Raw genomic sequence first — 17,379 nt, 5'->3', positions numbered from 1 at the left:
TTTGTATCCAATGTTATTTCACTCCAGCCTGATAAGTCCTTGGCTTCTTGGCTTGGCTTCATGGCTCATCCAACCTCGCCTATCCAAGATTCACTTTTAATTCATGTGTTTTCTTACTGCGACACACTGAGAAGAGGCCTTTCTTTTTTAGTCCAACTCTTTGACATGTAGTGGAAACATCCATCCTTTACTCTTTATACATATATGTATATATATTGGCGCATGCCGCAATCCATTCCCTATAAAGCTAGCCTCAGGATTACTTTGTCTGCTTGCATTTCTTTTGCATCTGTACACATGTAAACTGACTTGATATCTTTACCAATTCTGTGGCATAAGTTTCTACACTTTGATCCCAAGATGTAACTTATCCTTGATATGTTCTTGATGCCTTATAGAATATCTGCATTCTCCAGTCTCTGCATCCTTTCCATGTATGTCAGCTCAGCTCTGTATGACGTCACCATTCGTCTTTGCCATTGATTTGCTCTGGTTCTTCCGGAATCTCATTTAAACCACCGTCATATTTCCTTGTATGCAGGTATTGTTTTCTCAATGGGAACCTTGCCTCCAGGATTCTCCTAGCTATTGGTATTTTCACTGGTACTGCACGGTTTTCACATCCGGGCTCCCAACATATAGGCAATATGGGTGAGGTGGTTGACGTGGGGGTACTTGGCTCCTCCTCTACACTTCCCCCTCTGGGCGATTTATCAACCACTCTCTCATCATCCTTCACATCCAGACATCTTGGTCTGAAGAAGAGCTTCTTTGGGATCCATATTTTTATGACTCCCTTCAGACATCCTGCTGACTTCACATGCTCATCTTTGTTCCATGTCATAAGGCTGCACAGTCAATTTGGACTACAATAGATCCATCTCCCCACATACTTCTTATGGTTCTTTGGATACAGGAACTTCGTCCCCTCAGGTGCATGGATACTGGCCTTCACAAAGTCTCTGATTTCTTCATCTGTCAAGTCTTTGTCCTTCCATCCTGGTTCAACATCGATCATAATCTTCATCCCTATGGCTTTTTTGGCTGTTTTCTCTCATTGGGAGATTATTATCTCGATCACACAAAATCCAAGCAATATCATTAGTATCAGAGCTCCAAGGAATTAAAAAATGTCTGCCATCCATTGTGGAACCCAAGAGAAAAGTGATCCAAATCAGCTGTCATCAGTAATGTCTTCTACTTCGTCGATCATCTGGACAAGGAGTTTTGTCAGCATACCTATGGCCTCCGTCAAGGTTCCATTCTCGTCATCATTGGAAGGTATGATTGTGCAACATGATTCTCCGATTTTTGCACAAATACCTCCATCCATAGCTGTGATCATATCCATGATGTATATATTCTGAAGAGTCATTAGTCGTATGGCTCTCAGCTCCTCTCTGATAGAATTGAATCCCTTTATGGTAGTGTTGATTGTCTATAGTTATTCCCATCATGTAATCTGTAGCCATTTGGGATTTGCTCTAACCTGGAAACTTGGCATGAAGATCAACGAAAACACTGAAGCTGTCTGGCTAAATAGTTTGTGCTCATGAGAAATAGCATCAAAAGCCTCTATAGATTTTGCTGAGAAATAGTTCTCTCTCTACATTCTTTTTTTATCAGCTCTACAGATCTCTTCTTTCTCAGGTGAGCATCTGCTTTTGGAAAACTGTCAAGGTTTAAGTCACTTTTCAGAATCCCCAACGCTGGAACATGAACATTCACCGGTGAGCATCATCCTCCCCAATCCTTGGGTAGCCTCATATATACTCTGGATCCACAAGCCCAATAGTGATCCATGATTACTGCTGTTCCAAGTATCATTCCTGGTATGTCAAAATTTCTCTCCAACATTTTTTGTGCCATTATTCTAAAGCACAGCTTTGCACTCTCCAAAGGCACTATCTGCAAGGGTCCTCCCCTGTCTTCGATCCAGGTCAGTAGTTCAGCAAGTCTTGGCCATGTTGGTTTTCAACCATTCTACACTATGTCAATGGTTGGTTTGTAGAAACCAATGACCACCCAGGCTCTGCAGATAATCACTCTGTCTTCCCTTGCATCTGGTGATAGTGCTGATCCCCAGATCTGCATTTGGCCTCTGTTCTTCCAACTACAAATTTCTTCTGCAGATTTTCCTGGACTCTCTAGTCGTTTATTTACTTCCCATCTGATTACAACTCCTTTCACTCCAGGTTTCTCGTACCTGATCACATGATTCTTGGTGTGAGCTCTGTTTCTTGTCTTCTTGTCTTTCACATAATCATCTTCATCGGGATCTGTCCATTCAGTTGCCCATTTGAGATAGGCATCATGGCCCATAAAATGGCCTCTTGTTTGGCAAAGTGCTATGTGAGAAAGACAATGGGGGTCATTACGAGTTTGGAGGTAGCCATGGTGCTATTAGCGCCATGTCAGCCTCCAAACCCGGGTCCGGTCTCACTGAATGGGGACTTACCAGGACATTCCGACCTATGTGGACCTAGTAAGTCCCCATTCAGTGAACCATTCCCCATTCCCATTTGAGCCCCCACAGGGCTCAATGGGAATGGGGAAGGCGCTAATAACGAGCGAATTGCGGGCCCGTTATTAGCTCCAAGGTCCCTTAACGGGTCCCGCAAAGAACGGCTGGTCAGACGAGCCGTTCCTGCTGGGACCCGCTAAGGGACCTCGGAATATGGCGCTAGGGGCTTAACGGCACCGCCATCTTAAACGGTGCTGTTAAGCCCCTACTGCAATACTCGTAATGACCCCCTATGTGCTGTCTGAACATCTATTTCAATAGCTATGAAGGTCTTAGACTTCCCATACTATAAGGCAGGAGTGAACATACAAAGCATTCCTCCTTTGAGGTTCTTCTTCCCACTTCCCTCATATGTTGATACCATATTTTGTTTTGTTTCCCAAATGTGCTGTACTATCCAGGTAATCATTTAGCTCAAAGTCATCTTCCCAAGTATCTCTCTTAGGTCTTATTCTTCTCTTACGATCTGCTGTGATTATCTCATACAAAATGCCAGCATAGCTCCTTCTAACTGGGCCAATCATGGTTGAATCTGTCAGTGGACTGGGTGTGTTTACATGAACTTTCAATGTAGGTTCACCTTTCAACGCCCATTTCCTTTGTCACCCTTGTAAAGCCTGTCTCTGGTTTCCAAAAATAATCTCTAAGATATTTTAGCATGTGACTGACTATAGTGACATTTACCTCCGACTTAGGTAACTCTTCATCATTCTTTGGAACGGGGATAACTACATAGGGTCTTGTCTGCCTAGTAGTTGCCACGTTTACACTTTCCTTCTGCTTAGGAAGATTCTCATGAGTTTTCTCTCCATGCACATCTATGTAATAGGCTGTTCGCACAGTGAGTGAAAGCATTATTATTATAAACAGAATGCAAGAGTAAATAACATAGATACAAAAGTGTACAGCATCGATTTTTTACACAACGTGGATGTGTCTCTGGATCTGGCATGATGATATTACTGCTAATGCTTCCCATTTTTATTGCCTAAGGAAGGAAAAATAAACTTTAAGGGGCCGATTCATGGAACAAATGTGCGCTGAAAATGGTTGCGCAAGTTGGCGCAAGCCGGCGCAAGCCTGAAAAAGCAAGCGCACGCGCATGCGTGCGATTCATGGAAGGCCCTGCACGTATTTTCCCCGGGATGTGCGCCAAATCCGTGCGTGGCGCACACGGGCACACACGTCATTGCAACATCCCTAATGCGGTGCGCAACACGCACAACGAATGCGCACAACATTAGCGCGCACACCTAAAGGGGGGCGGAACACGCGGAATGGGGAACAACACGTGAAAAAGTAGGCGTAACTGGGGAAGTACTGCAGGGAAACACACGGAACACCCACACGCACGCGAACAACACATATTCATGGAATCGAATAGGGGAAACACGTGCACGCCAAAAGACACGCACAGGCCTAAACACATCCCCAACACGAAGGCAGGCGGAAGCGTCCCAGCGCAGCATAAAAGTGCACACAAACAACAAACACATTTATACAGCTACGGTGAATGTCCCATTCTGTGGCCCTTTAGGAGAAATGACATGTCACGCAATGCTCAGTCACCCCAAAATACAAGAAAAACATATGCGCAACCCCTGTAGGCCACGTGCATGTAAAAAAACCTCACGCAGTAAACTGTGGCACCCAGGAACACAAAAAAGCGTACGCGATCAACACGCGGGATACAATGACCCCAATAAATAGGGTACGTGACAAACAGGGGCACCCGCAGTGGGGAAAATAGCGTGCACTAGCAATAGCGTGCGCGACTCACCATCTGCGTGTAAAAGAAATACGCGTAGGCCCTGCAACCACTGTGAAGGACTCCGTCTGGAGTCGAGCGGTAAGTGGCCATGCATTTACGTTTAAAAAAGGGCATGTTGCAGTGTGTGTGCAGGGACATGATGGTGCTGCATGTGAGTCCAGTCAGGCATGACACACATGGATGGTGTATGTGTTACAATGCATCAGGCGGAGCAGCATGTGGAACACACACATGTATGCATGCCTGTGTCTGTACTTTAACATGTTTGGGGTGTGAGAGATGTGTGCTGCTGTCATGGACATGCATGATGTACATGTCCGTGTGTCTGAGTGGTGTGTGCGCCATGGATGTATGACACATGTCCGTGATGATGTGTTGATTCACTGATACAGCCTAGTCAGCCTTGTATCCACTGTGTCTGTGCGTATACGGGGCCAGATGCATGACCCTCCGGTGATGCGTGTGCATGTAATCAGCATGTCCCATGAGCATGTGAGTAACAGCCCACCATTGGTTGTATGTATGCTGCCGTGGACATGGATGCAAATGTTTGTTGCATGTGCCATGATGGTTCCTGCATGTGTGTTGCCTGCACTGACCCATGTGTTGTTGGGAGACATGATGGAAGTGACGTTTGACAGTGCCACTCGTGTGCTATTTCTTCCTGTCTAGGGGACTATTGTACAGTACCCTGATGTGTGTGTTCAATGTCTCCCTTTACACATCAGCGAGTGAAGAAGAGGGCGGGGACGGTGCTGTGGAGGAGAGCGGCAGGGATGCCTCCACCGGCCGGTGACGCAAGGTCCAGTCACCCTCACAGGAAATTCCATCATCCGGGAGTGAGGGGACTGGTGCCACGTCTGCCACTACGGCTGCAGCGGAAGGGACGGAGGAGCAGGGGCAGGAGGCAGCACAGGTCACCGCGAAGGTGCCTGTGCATGTCTCTGTCCCTGAAACTGTGACTGCATCACCATGCACCAGCAGGGATGCCCCGCCCCAGGCCCGTCTGCAGGTAGGAGTGAGGTCCACGTCATCTGGCACTCCTCTACCTGCGGACGAGGGGACCGGTGACCGGATGGAGTCCGTCCCTATTGGTGGCGAGTTCCGCACACGTGACATTCGTGATGACGTGCATGCTTCCCGGGGGGACCAAGCACGTCAACATGAAGAGCTGTGTGCCAACATGGCCCAGTTGGGAGGGTCCATGTTCGGGGGTTTCCTCCATGTGTCGGCCAGTCTTGCGGCCCTCTCCTCCTCTGTGCACACTATACGCCAGTCGATCTCTGTGCCGTCCTCCGGTCCAGATGCCACCAGGGCCCCCCAACCAACGCAGCCAGCCAGGTGGAGATCCCATCCCTGCCGCAGTCGGGAGTCGGAGGTCCAGCAGGGGTGGCCACCCCACCAACTGGACCCCAGCGAATGGAGGATGTGCCGGCATCAACGGGTAGGGCACTTGCATGACAGCGCATGGTGGCAGAGGCAGTTGCGTGAGAGGCAGCAGCATGCTCAGCGTGGGAGGCAATATGGCTCGGGCTATCAACACCCCGGGGGCAGGCATCGGCCGAGAGGTAGGAGGACCCCGGACTGGGAGTGTCTTCCGTGTGGCAGCGGTTGGGCCGGCAAATAGATGCAGAGAGGCGGCGGGCAGAGAGGGCACGGCTCAGGATGGTCAGGGCGGAGAACTCCATGCACCGGGCTTTGAGGCGGGCCAAGGGCCTCGAGGAAACTCGCAGGGAGTTGAGGGATTCCATGGCTGCATCCCTGTGAGACCTCAAGGCCAGGGAACAGGCCTGCCTCCGGAACATCGACGTGGAGTTAGATGATGCCCGGAGCCGGAACAACAAACAATGAGCCGTGGGACTAGCCCACCACCTTTGTAAATAGTTATGTAGTTGTAGGTTTCCTTTATTTATTTTTTCCTTTGGGGCGCATTATTTATAAGGTAGGTTTTTTACATATTTTACATATTATTTTTTACCATGGAGGAATTGTTTTGTTTTTATTTTGACTTTGGATTTGGTGTTATGGACGGACACTTTGGAGCCATTTTTCTTTGCATTTTATTGATTTCACCATTATTATTATTTCCTTCATTTCGGACATCCTTTCATTGATCACTTATTTCTTGTGTCATTTGGTTTCATTCATTCATTTTTGTATATAATACATTTTTATTTTTTACTTCATTTGTGTGGTCTTCTCTCATTGGTTTTGTGCATGTCACAATGTGGGTTTTCTCATGCATGTGTTGCCATTGTGTGGGTCTGACGGACTTGTACTCATGCGCATACTGGGGATTTCAATGTGGAGTGGATGGAATGCTTGGTTGGGTGTTTGGACTGGGGTGGCGTGGGGTGGGATTTGGGTGGCCATAAGGGCCATGGATCTGGATTGTGATGACGTGTTGGGTGGGGACATAAATCGGGGCCTGCTGGCAGGTGCTCGTCACTGGGGGTGGGCTGGGGACATAAGTCGGGGCCTGCTGGCAGGTGCCCGTCACTGGGGGTGTGGACATGAATCGGGCCTGCTGGCAGGTGCCCATCACTGGGGGTGGGGTGGGGACATGAGTCAGGGCCTGCTGGCAGGTGCCTGTCACTGGGGGGGTGGGGACATGAGTCGGGGCTCCCAAGTGCATGGTGCCATGTGGCCTGCCTGCGGGGCATGCCCAGGGGTGTGGTCCCCTGTGGTGTTGTCTGCTTGAGGGGTATGGGGAAGGGGGTGTACACACCCGGGAGGGAACACACTGCCAAATTGCATGTAAAACTCCACACGCACCCCTCGGAATACCCGTACCCCGCTTGTGCCAGGCCTATCGCGTGTGAATCTCCATGCGCACCCCCGGAATAGGCGCAGGCATCCCATCACCCCAGTCCATAGCCCGCAGGCAGCCCATCAACCCAGTCCGTAGCCCGCAGACAGCCCATCACCCCTGGGCATGCCCCGCAGGCAGCCCACTCCACAGGGGGGTCTTTTTCCACGTGTTTTTGCTGGCACGAGCGGGGTACGTGTATTCCAAGGGGTGCGTGTGAAGTTTTACACACTATTGGCCTGGCACGAGCGGGGTACGTGTATTCCGAGGGGTGCGTGTGAAGTGTTACACACTAATGGCCTGACACGAGCGGGGTACGTGAATTCCGAGGGGTCATTTGGAGTTTTACATGCTATTGGCCTGGCGTGAGTGGGGTACATGTATTCCGGGGGTGCGTGTGTAGTTTTACACACTATTGGCCTGGCGCGAGCGGGGTACATGTATTCCGAGCGATGCATGTGGAGTTTTACATGCTATTGGCATGGCACGAGTGGGGTACGTGTATTCCGGCGGTGCGTGAGGTGTTTTACACGTTATTGGCCTGGCGCGAGCGGGTTACATGTATTCCGAGGGGTGCGTGTGGAGTTTTACACGCTATTGGCCTGGCGCGAGCAGGGTACGTGTATTCCAAGGGTGCGTGTGGAGTTTTACACACCATTGGCCTAGCGCGAGCGGGATATGTGTATTCCGAGGGGTCCGCAGGGAGTTTTACACGCGTTTTCATGGTTGGGGGGCTGCATACTTGTCCACTGGCCTTTGCGACATGTACTGGATTTGTGCGATGTTTTTGGCGCACGGGCCAGGGTTGGGGACTTAACTGGTGCTGTTGCAGGGTCGCTGCGCCACTCTGTGCCACGGCTGCTTATGGATGTATAAATCCATGAATACGCTTTGCGCGTAAATGGGTTTTGGCGCACGCGGCTGGCGCAGACTGCCGCACGCGCACTCTGTGCACCAGCCACGTGCGCCATTTGTGCGCTGATTTCTATGAATTACCCCCTTAATATGGCATCATTATGCCCTGCTTCTGGAAACTGCTGATCTCACTTGAAAAACCTCTTTGATCCACTCATTGCTTATTGGATAATGAACACGAATTCCCAGTGGATCCCTCGAATCAGCCTTTCACCAGACGACATGATGATTTTCTTTCTTTTTATCCAGCAATTCCACAAACTGTTCCTCGAAGAAAAACCTCACTCAGATCTCAGAGTTCTCTCAGAATAAGTATTTACTTGCACCATAATGTCTCTCAAAATCTCATTCAATGCTGCATTATTTCTTGGGTCCCTTAGAAAGGTACAGACATCTTGTCTATTAACAAGCTGTGGACACTCTTCAATCAGGTAATAAAATACAAGACTGACCAGTCTGTGCACACTGTCAGCTGATAAGTGCATTTGTACTTCCCTCACTGTATTCAGGAAGCTGCAAAACTTGCTCAATAATCGCTGTGAGCAATCTCCTTTACGATCGGACCATTCTTAGGATTTTGCAGGAAAACATGTATGTTAGTAGTTCTCCCCACAATTGCAGGATATGTGCGCAACACAAAAATAAAAACTTCAAATATGATCCGTGAAACGTTGTCATTGGGTACCACCATGAGAAAATCCAAACAGGAACTCAGTGAGTAATGAATCAGGGTATTGTACCCTCTTCCAATTGTCAAAAGCAAAATCAAGATCTGGCATATTTTTCTTCTTATCAAGGATTAAGCATGCCTCAGTCCAATGTCACAAACTCCTGTGGCTCAAGAACAGATATCTTTCTATAACTCTTCCCCAAATTACTGAAAAGAGTGTTCAAAACTAAGCCACAGTCTGATGAACTCTTTCAGGGTAATTCATGGAATAAATGTGTGCCGAAAAGGGGAGCGCAAGCGTGAAAATCGCAGCGCACGCGTGCCAAAGCCGCGCAGGCAGCCGTTCATCAAATCATGGAATGCGCTGCACTTGAAAGACCAGGATGTGCGCCAAATCCGTGGGTGGCGCACGCGGCCGCACACGTCACTAAACGGCGTGTGCGACACGCACAGGGAAAGAGCACATTGTGTAGTGCACACAAGAAAAGTGGGCGGAACACGGGGCGTAACACGCGGAATGGGGAACAACGCGTAAAAATGTGGGCGTTACGAGGGAAGTACAGGAGGTAAATGCTCGCAACGCCGACACGCGCGCTAACAACACGTATTCATGGAATCGATCAGGGGAAAGCCGTGCGCCAAAAAAGACGCGCTAATCCGGAAACATGTACGCCAGCAGGAAGCAGGCGTAAGCGGCCCCACGCAGCATAAAAGTGCGCGCAAACAACAAACAAGCTCATACGCTATGATGAATATACTGTTCCTCGCAGCAGTGGTCGTGGGACACCGCAGGAGGAGGAGGATAGCCAGGCCCCGCATTTTTTTACCCAGGACCAGCCTTTTTGGGATGCCTGATGACCATCTGTATGGGAGGTACAGGTTTCCACCACACATAATCCTAGAACTGTTCAGGGAGTGGGAGGATGCCCTCGCTTCACCCACCCTGTGCTCCCAAGCACTGAGCCCCTTGGAAAAGGTGCTCAATGTACTGCACATCTTGGCTACTGGGTCATTTCAGCGGACAAGTGCCATAGTTGGGGGTGTCCCACAGGCCATGCAGTCACGCTGCCTACACCAGGTGTTTGCCATCATGACTGCACGGCCCTCAGTCCGCAGGCACATATATATGCCCAGAACACCTGCAGAAAGGCAGGCTGTCGTCCAGGACTTTTACAGGGTGGCACACTTCCCCAAAGTGCTAGGTGCCATTGATTGCACCCATGTGGCTCTACGTCCTCCCAGGGCCACTGAGCACATCTATCGAAACCGCAAGCACTGGCATTCCATCAACGTGCAGGTTGTATGTGATGCCAAGGGAATCATCACCTCAGCATATGCCAACTATCCAGGGTCCACCCATGATAGTTTCATATTCAGAATGTCACCCCTAAACTGGGACCTGGAAGCTGGGCGGCATGGCGGCACATGGCTAATTGGTGAGTATTAATGCCTCTGCACATGCATGCATGTCAGACACTGAGAAATGTGAAAACCCCACTAATCACAACCATTATCACCTCCCCAGGGGACAGTGCCTACCCTCTGAGCACCTACATGATGACGCCAATTCGGAACGCCACCACACCACCCGAGGTAAGATACAACACAGCCCATATTGCAACCCGGGGCATAGTGGAGTGCACATTCGGAGTGCTCAAGTCACGCTTTCGCTCCCTTGACCGCTCTGGTGGGAAGCTGCTATATGCGCCCCAAGTAGTGTGCAGGATCATAGTGGCTGCATGTGTCCTGCACAACATTGCAACCCGGCGGGGCGTGCCGGTGGACATGGTGGTGCCCCCACATCCCCAACCACATGCACGACCGCTATGCATGGGAGGTGAAAGGGCACGTGGTGAGGCAGCCCGTACCCAGCTCATGGCAAATGACTGCACCTAAAATGCCACCCCTGTGGAGTGCACACAGGCCTGGCACATACCAGCTGGCAATCAATGATGATGACAAAAGGGACAGTCAACTGTCACAACCATACCAGCCTGAGATTGTTCACCTGTAAGTGCTAGATGCTGTGCATCCCTAGCTACTTGAAGACACCCAATGCTGTGTCAGAAAAAGCCACACATTCATGCAGCGTGAAGGACTACCCCCTTGCATATTACCACATCGAAATAGTGGCATGTCACCCAACCCCTCCCCATCTCAGCTACCCAACACACCATGGCATGGCATGCAATGTGAAAGCAACCAAATGAATGCACAACACATGAGACAGGTGTCACAATGTGCACAGTCCCAAATGGAAACAGACCACAGACAATGTGCTCTCAGTAATTAATAAAAAACAACACACATGAACAAATACTTACCAGCAAGACAAAACATCAGTGCAGGATCAAACAGTGGCAATATATGACAGTAAAAAATTAAAGTAGTGCAAGTGTCACAACCTGAGTAAGGCAGCACATCGACCCCTTCCAACTGCAGAGTGTTGCTTGTAGGCAAATGTGTCAGTGTACTGCATACAACATGAACTGCATCTGCAAAGGAGACGGGCTTGTAAAGACATGAAGAAGGCACATGTATATAAGTAAAAAGTCATGGATGTACAACCATATATAAATCAACCATGCAGTGGAGAATTGAACAACAATCCCCACTAGGGATGTATACACAGTTTTGACTACAGACTGTCCACACAACTTATGAGAGCCCAATGTCACTGTGTAAGTTACTGTCACTTGGTCACACCCTTTGCGACCCCATGGAAAGGGGAAGCAGGAGGGGTGTGTGTGTCAGGAACCCAAGTTTCTAACCCAAAGACAGGACAAGCCTGCATGTGCCCAGCTGGAATACACAGTGGATGCCTATGGGAGCCACACAAAGCAACACACTGTAAAATAAAAAGAAACAAAATTAAAAATAAATAATGGCCATGTCTGGACCGGGGGGCGAGGCCACCAGGAGGGACGAGGTACAGGGTGCACCCCCACACCCACATGCGTGGATATTGAGAAAAAAAAAACCTTCATGGGCTCATGGCCTGCACGGCTACGCTACAGTGGGATAACTGCAGTTGCTGTCATCACCCTCTGGTGCTACATCAGAAGGTGGGCGTGATATGGGAGGCAGACCACGCAAAGCCCTGGCATGCTCCTCCATGGCAGCAAGCATGCGGGTGTGAAAGGTTTGGTTCTGCAGGATGATGGTACGGATATCTCCATGTACCTACTCATGGGTAGCTCGCATTTCTGCCTGCATGGCCTCGCGTCATGCCCTGATCTCCTGACGGGTTGCCTGGAGCTCAGCTGAGAGTGTGCGTGTCAGCTGCTCCAGCTGCTGTTCTGACCTTGTACTCCAGGACACCTCGAGTTCTCACAGAGTATCTCTGAGGGAGCTGTGTTCTAACCTCAGGGCTTCCCTGTGGGCCTGTGACTCTGCAGATATGGCTGTGCGCAGAGTCTCCAGTCCAGCTCGTCGCTTCCTGTTGGACGCCAACATGTGTGAGTGGCAAATGGACTCTGTTGCCTGCTGCTGGAGCACCACCTGCCTTTCAGGGGGGAGAATGGAAGTGGCCACCCAATCCATGGCTTGAGCCATCATTTCACACGATGCCCCCTGTTGTGCTGCTATAGTGTACATGGAGTTCTCCCACACAATATTGACTGGTGGCGCACGGCCACCGCGTTGGCGGGCACCACACCTGTTTGGGGCAAGGTGATGTGCACCTTGCTGTGCTGGCACTGCCTGAGGCTGCAGGACTGCATTCCTCCTTTGATCTGCTGGCCCAGGAACAGGAGCAAATATTGTGGAGTGGGACCCTGCATCCGTAACCACCACAGGCAGACTTTCCAACACTGAATGCCCCATAGAGGGGTCTACCCCCAGTGCAGGTGGGTTGGACAGAACAGCATCCCTGCCAGAAACACTCACCTGCAATGGGACATATGTCTCAATGTCCGATTCATCACTTTATTCATAGAGGTCTCCGGAGGTGTACCCAGAGACACCCATGGACAGTATGGTCTGCATGAGTAATGGGTTTTTACCCACCACCACCCCACGTCCTCCACTGGTGCCCGGTTGTGGCTGTGAGTACTCCTGGCTCTGCGCCATCTCCTCCTCCTCAACAGCATCAAGTGCCTCATCACCTGAAAGAAAAGTAATGAAAACAGGCATGAGCACCATAGCACACACACATAGGCATGACGAGGCAGACATCCAGTACATAAATGGCACATGTCACACATGACAATAACTCTGGCATGCATGCACTGTCAATGAGTTGGAAGGGAAGGCAATAAGCACACACTGAGGACTCCAAGATGGAAAACCAACACATGTGCTGCATGCTGGATAGCACTGGCATCACACATTAGCCTGTGAGTGGCATGGACAATCTACATACATGACACATGCCAGCACACAGATGGCACGTAGAATAGCCATGGCAGATTTGACAAGGACACCCAGATTGTAGCAAATCAGTACTGTCACCCATCCATGTGAGATCGACACCATGAAATGAAACATGCAAAATAGTGTGACAAAACACACATGTGCCACATGCTGCAACAAAGCCAGTGTTGACTGATGCAGTGATGGCAGGCACATGGATACATCAATGGTTGGTCACTTCGACATGACAGAAGACAATTGTCATGTTCAACAATCAGACAGGGCCCCAAAATAATTGCATGCAGGCCATGTGTAGGTGCACATCACTCAATCAGCCTGATTGTTCAAAACATTCCCATAATAATGTTCCCATAATAAGGTAAGAAATGTGGGCCATTGTGGTGTGTAATTATGACCGAAGTATGTCACATTTGGGGCAGTACGGCACAAAAATGTGTGGTAAAAATGCTAATGATTTCATCAATCAGGCAGAATGAACAGGAAAACTGTATGAACAGTGTTGTGGCAAGATGGCAGTTGAAGGGCAATCAGGTGCAAATTGTCAACTGCGGTCAGAAGGGATACCGTGAAACCGAAACCCAAGGCCGGGGAATGGTTTGGAGGGACCACATGGGTGACCCATAGCAGTCATGACTACACAGCCTCACCTGGCACTCAATCAGAACACATCACCCAAGCAACATACAAATGGATTGCACACACATGCATGGGCACTCACCGGACATTGCTTCAAGATCTGGTAGGTCTCCCACGCCTTGGATCTGATCTTCTGTGGTGAAGGCTCCAGCGATAGACTCATGTTCAGTGAGTTGTTCCTCCTCTGGTGGAGACCCACCGCCAGTCACCAGAGTAGAGGCATGATTGGAACACAGTTTGTTCTTTGCTCTGCGTTTGAGGTCATTCCACCGCTTAGAGCAATCATCAGCTGTGTGCCTCACAAATCCAAGGGAACTAATGTGGTCCGCGATGGTCTGCCAGTGGGCCCTACGTTGAGCAGTCCTAGTCCTGCACCCTGCAGTCACCACCATTTCACAGCCATGGACCGACATGTACCCCACAAGTGCGTCTAGTTCTGCATCATTGAAACTAGGCTTCCTTGACATGCCGGAGTGGGTAGCCGTGTCTGGGGTCCCAGCCTTTACTGCAAGAGCACCCTTCTTCCTCTTGGAAGGTGGTGCAGACCCTGAGTGGCTTACGCTGCTATGGTTGGTAGGGGCTGAAGCGCAGGTGGACTGGGCACTGGAAGTAGCCAAAGGCATGATGACCAAAGGTCTCACTGCAGGCATTGGCTGCTGGGTGATGTTGGCAGGACCAACCTTGGTGTGATGGACTTGGACTAACACTGTCCCGGCTGGGAGACTCTGAGCTGGGGTGGATTGAGCTGCAGCTGCCCCTGCAGCCTCCTCACCCTGGCTACTTGGGGCAGCAGATGACATTGCTGCCCCAGATCCACGTGGCCTGGTGACAGCAACTTTCACCGCCACACGTAGCTTTGACTTGGTGACACGGAATTCAGCCTGGGAGTCATCATGTGCCGGTTCGGTTGACAATATGGGGTGGGTTAACAAGGGCTGAGCGGAGATGGTGTCAGCTACATCTCCCCGTCCCATTGGGGGGCATAGGTGTCCCTGATTGGTCCTCCACACACTGGCCTCTTGGGCCACCCTGCACATCCTGGCCACATCCCCTACCGCGCCCATCTCTTTGAGGTCTGCCACCTTTGCCTCCCTTACTGCTTGGTCGCCTCCCAACTATGGCACTGATGTTGTGCGAATGGGAGGTGCAGTAAACAATTGTCCTGGGCAATTGGGGTGAAAGGGGTAGGGTACTAGATGAAATACGTACCCTAGTGCTCTAGCAAGGCTGTCTGTGACCCCTGGGGGAAGATGACGGGTCACCAACGCTCAGGCACCCCAAAAACAAAATTTAACATGCACGCGACCCCTGGTAGACCATGTGCGTGGAATCAAGAACCCGCACTACGCTGTGGCACCCAGAAACACAAAAATAAGCATACGCGTGGTACACGCAGGCTACTATGACCTCTGAATGGGTACGTGACACACGGCAACCACAGTTGAAAAAAACGTGCACAAATCACCGTCTGCCTGGAAAAAGAATGTGAAAAAGACACACGTCTGCGCGTAGGCAACACCCCCGCTAAAAGAAGAATTGAACGCTGTGTGAGTATACAGGGAGTACGAACTGGAACCGTTGTGAAGTAATCATGTGTGACCTGACAAGAAGTACAAGAATCACCGGCTCGCTCTCCACAAAAAGCACGTACAAGAAAATGGCATCCTACGCGTACCTTTTAACCCAGCCCACACGTGCAACGTCACTTACGCGCGTACGCTCTAAGGGCCTTTCCTCCAATTACACCCAGTGACACCCGGACGTGCACTTTTTGCACGTGTAAAATCAACATGCACCCGTGTTGAGGGAAATGCCCTTGCGTGTCATGTCACAGACGCGCTGACGTGCTAAGGGCCTTTCCTCCAATTACACGCTGACGTGCAGTTTTTTCACGTGCCAAATCACTCCGTATCAAGCTGGCCACGGAACAACACACGGAAGACCACGCTCCTGCCCAGAAGGCCATTTTCCTGCCCCCCAGAGCCCTGAGAACGCCCCCACCTGCCATCTGCTGCTGCCTGCCTGCTGGCCACGTGCCCTTCTATTTGGTGCCTGCACATCAGCCATCTGCAGTGGTCCAGTTGCTGTGACCACCCCTGCTGGAACAGAAGACTCTCGACTGGAATTCCATCGCTCCACATCCCAGCCCCAGGACCCAGTTGCCCACCCACACCTGCCTCTGGGGTTGCCATGTTGGAAGTTCGCGCCCCGACAATGAAGGACGGAAGAGGATCTGGATTGACATTGTGGCTGCCATCAACGTGGAGGGGGTGGCTGTCCGCAACATTCAACACGTCCGGAAGCGCTGGGAGGACTTCAGGTCCAGGACCCTCAACAAGGCCTGGTGCCTCTTGAAGGCAGCGGATGCTGAGGGGTGCCGGGTCCGCCTAACCAACAACCAGATGAGGGTCCTGGAACGTATACGCCCAGTGCTCCACCTCCAGGTCCTTGAGAGGCCGACCCATCCGGATTTGAGCGGTAAGTGTACATGCGTACTGATTGGATGCTGTGCATGTTGAGGTGTGCCAGGAGTGTGCAAGTTGCACATATGTCTTTGTAGGCCCATGTATGGATGTGTATGTACAGGGACATGAGCCTGCCGCATGTGAGTCCTGTCCTGTGTGATCCACATTGATGGTGTATGTTTTGGAAAGCATGCTGGCCGAATGCATGTGTGGGTGCACACATGTTTACATTTCTGTGTATGTACTGTGGCATGGTTGTGGAGTCACACATGGATGCTGGTTGCACCTGCATGTATCTGCACTATGTACATGTGCATGTGTGTGTATTTGACAGGTGTGCAACTGAGATATACCATGGTTGCATGTGACACTGACATGTAGGAGGCTGATTGGCAGATGTGACATGGATGGCGATGATATCACTGCGACAGGTGGTGGAGATGTACAGATGCATGTATGTCTGGTGGCGTGTGTGCATGTATTCAGCACTCCCCGTGTTGCATGTGGCATCAGGCTAACCTTCGGCTGCTCATGCTGTTGTTTGTGTATGGATGGTGCTGCCTGCTGCAACATTCCTGGTGATTTACTCATGTGTGTGAGTTGAAATGATATGTGTGTTGTGGATTGTGATGCCATGTGTGAAGTTTGACACTGCCACTCATGTGCAACTGTCATGTGTGTATCACACCATTGTACAGTGCCCTGATTCCTGTGTTCTATCTCTCCCTGTCTGCAGCGTCAACTGATGAAGAGGGCGGAACGGTGCTGTGGAGCAAAGCGGCAGGGATCGCACCGCCAGCAGGAGATGCAAGGCCGGATCCCCTCCCATGTTGTCATCTCGTCGGGGAGTGAGGAGTCTGGTGCCACGTCCGTGGCCGCAGCTGCCGAGGGTAGGTCCAAGAGGCGGAGGACGGAGGTGGACTACTCGGCAGCAGAAGGGGCAGCTGAGACCCCACAGGGTCCGACGGAGGAAGATGGCACGGAGTCATCCAGGTTGGTGGGGGTTTGGTCGAGGAGGAGGCCGTGGAAGGGACTCACACAGGGTCTGGAGGGCGGATTCCACTGGTGCTAGTGGTGCAGTCCAGGGGCAGGGACAGGAGGCAGCACAGGCCACCGCGGAGGTGCTTGTGTGTAATTCTGTCCCCGACCCTGTGACTGCATCATCCCGCACCAGCAGGGATGCCTACGTCCAGACCCGTTCTCAGGGAGGGGATG

This window comes from Ambystoma mexicanum, chromosome 13 (assembly GCF_040938575.1).
Source record: "Ambystoma mexicanum isolate Mex_15411 chromosome 13, UKY_AmexF1_1, whole genome shotgun sequence".
Lineage (NCBI taxonomy): Eukaryota > Metazoa > Chordata > Amphibia > Caudata > Ambystomatidae > Ambystoma > Ambystoma mexicanum.
This window is presented reverse-complemented; position numbering follows the sequence as displayed.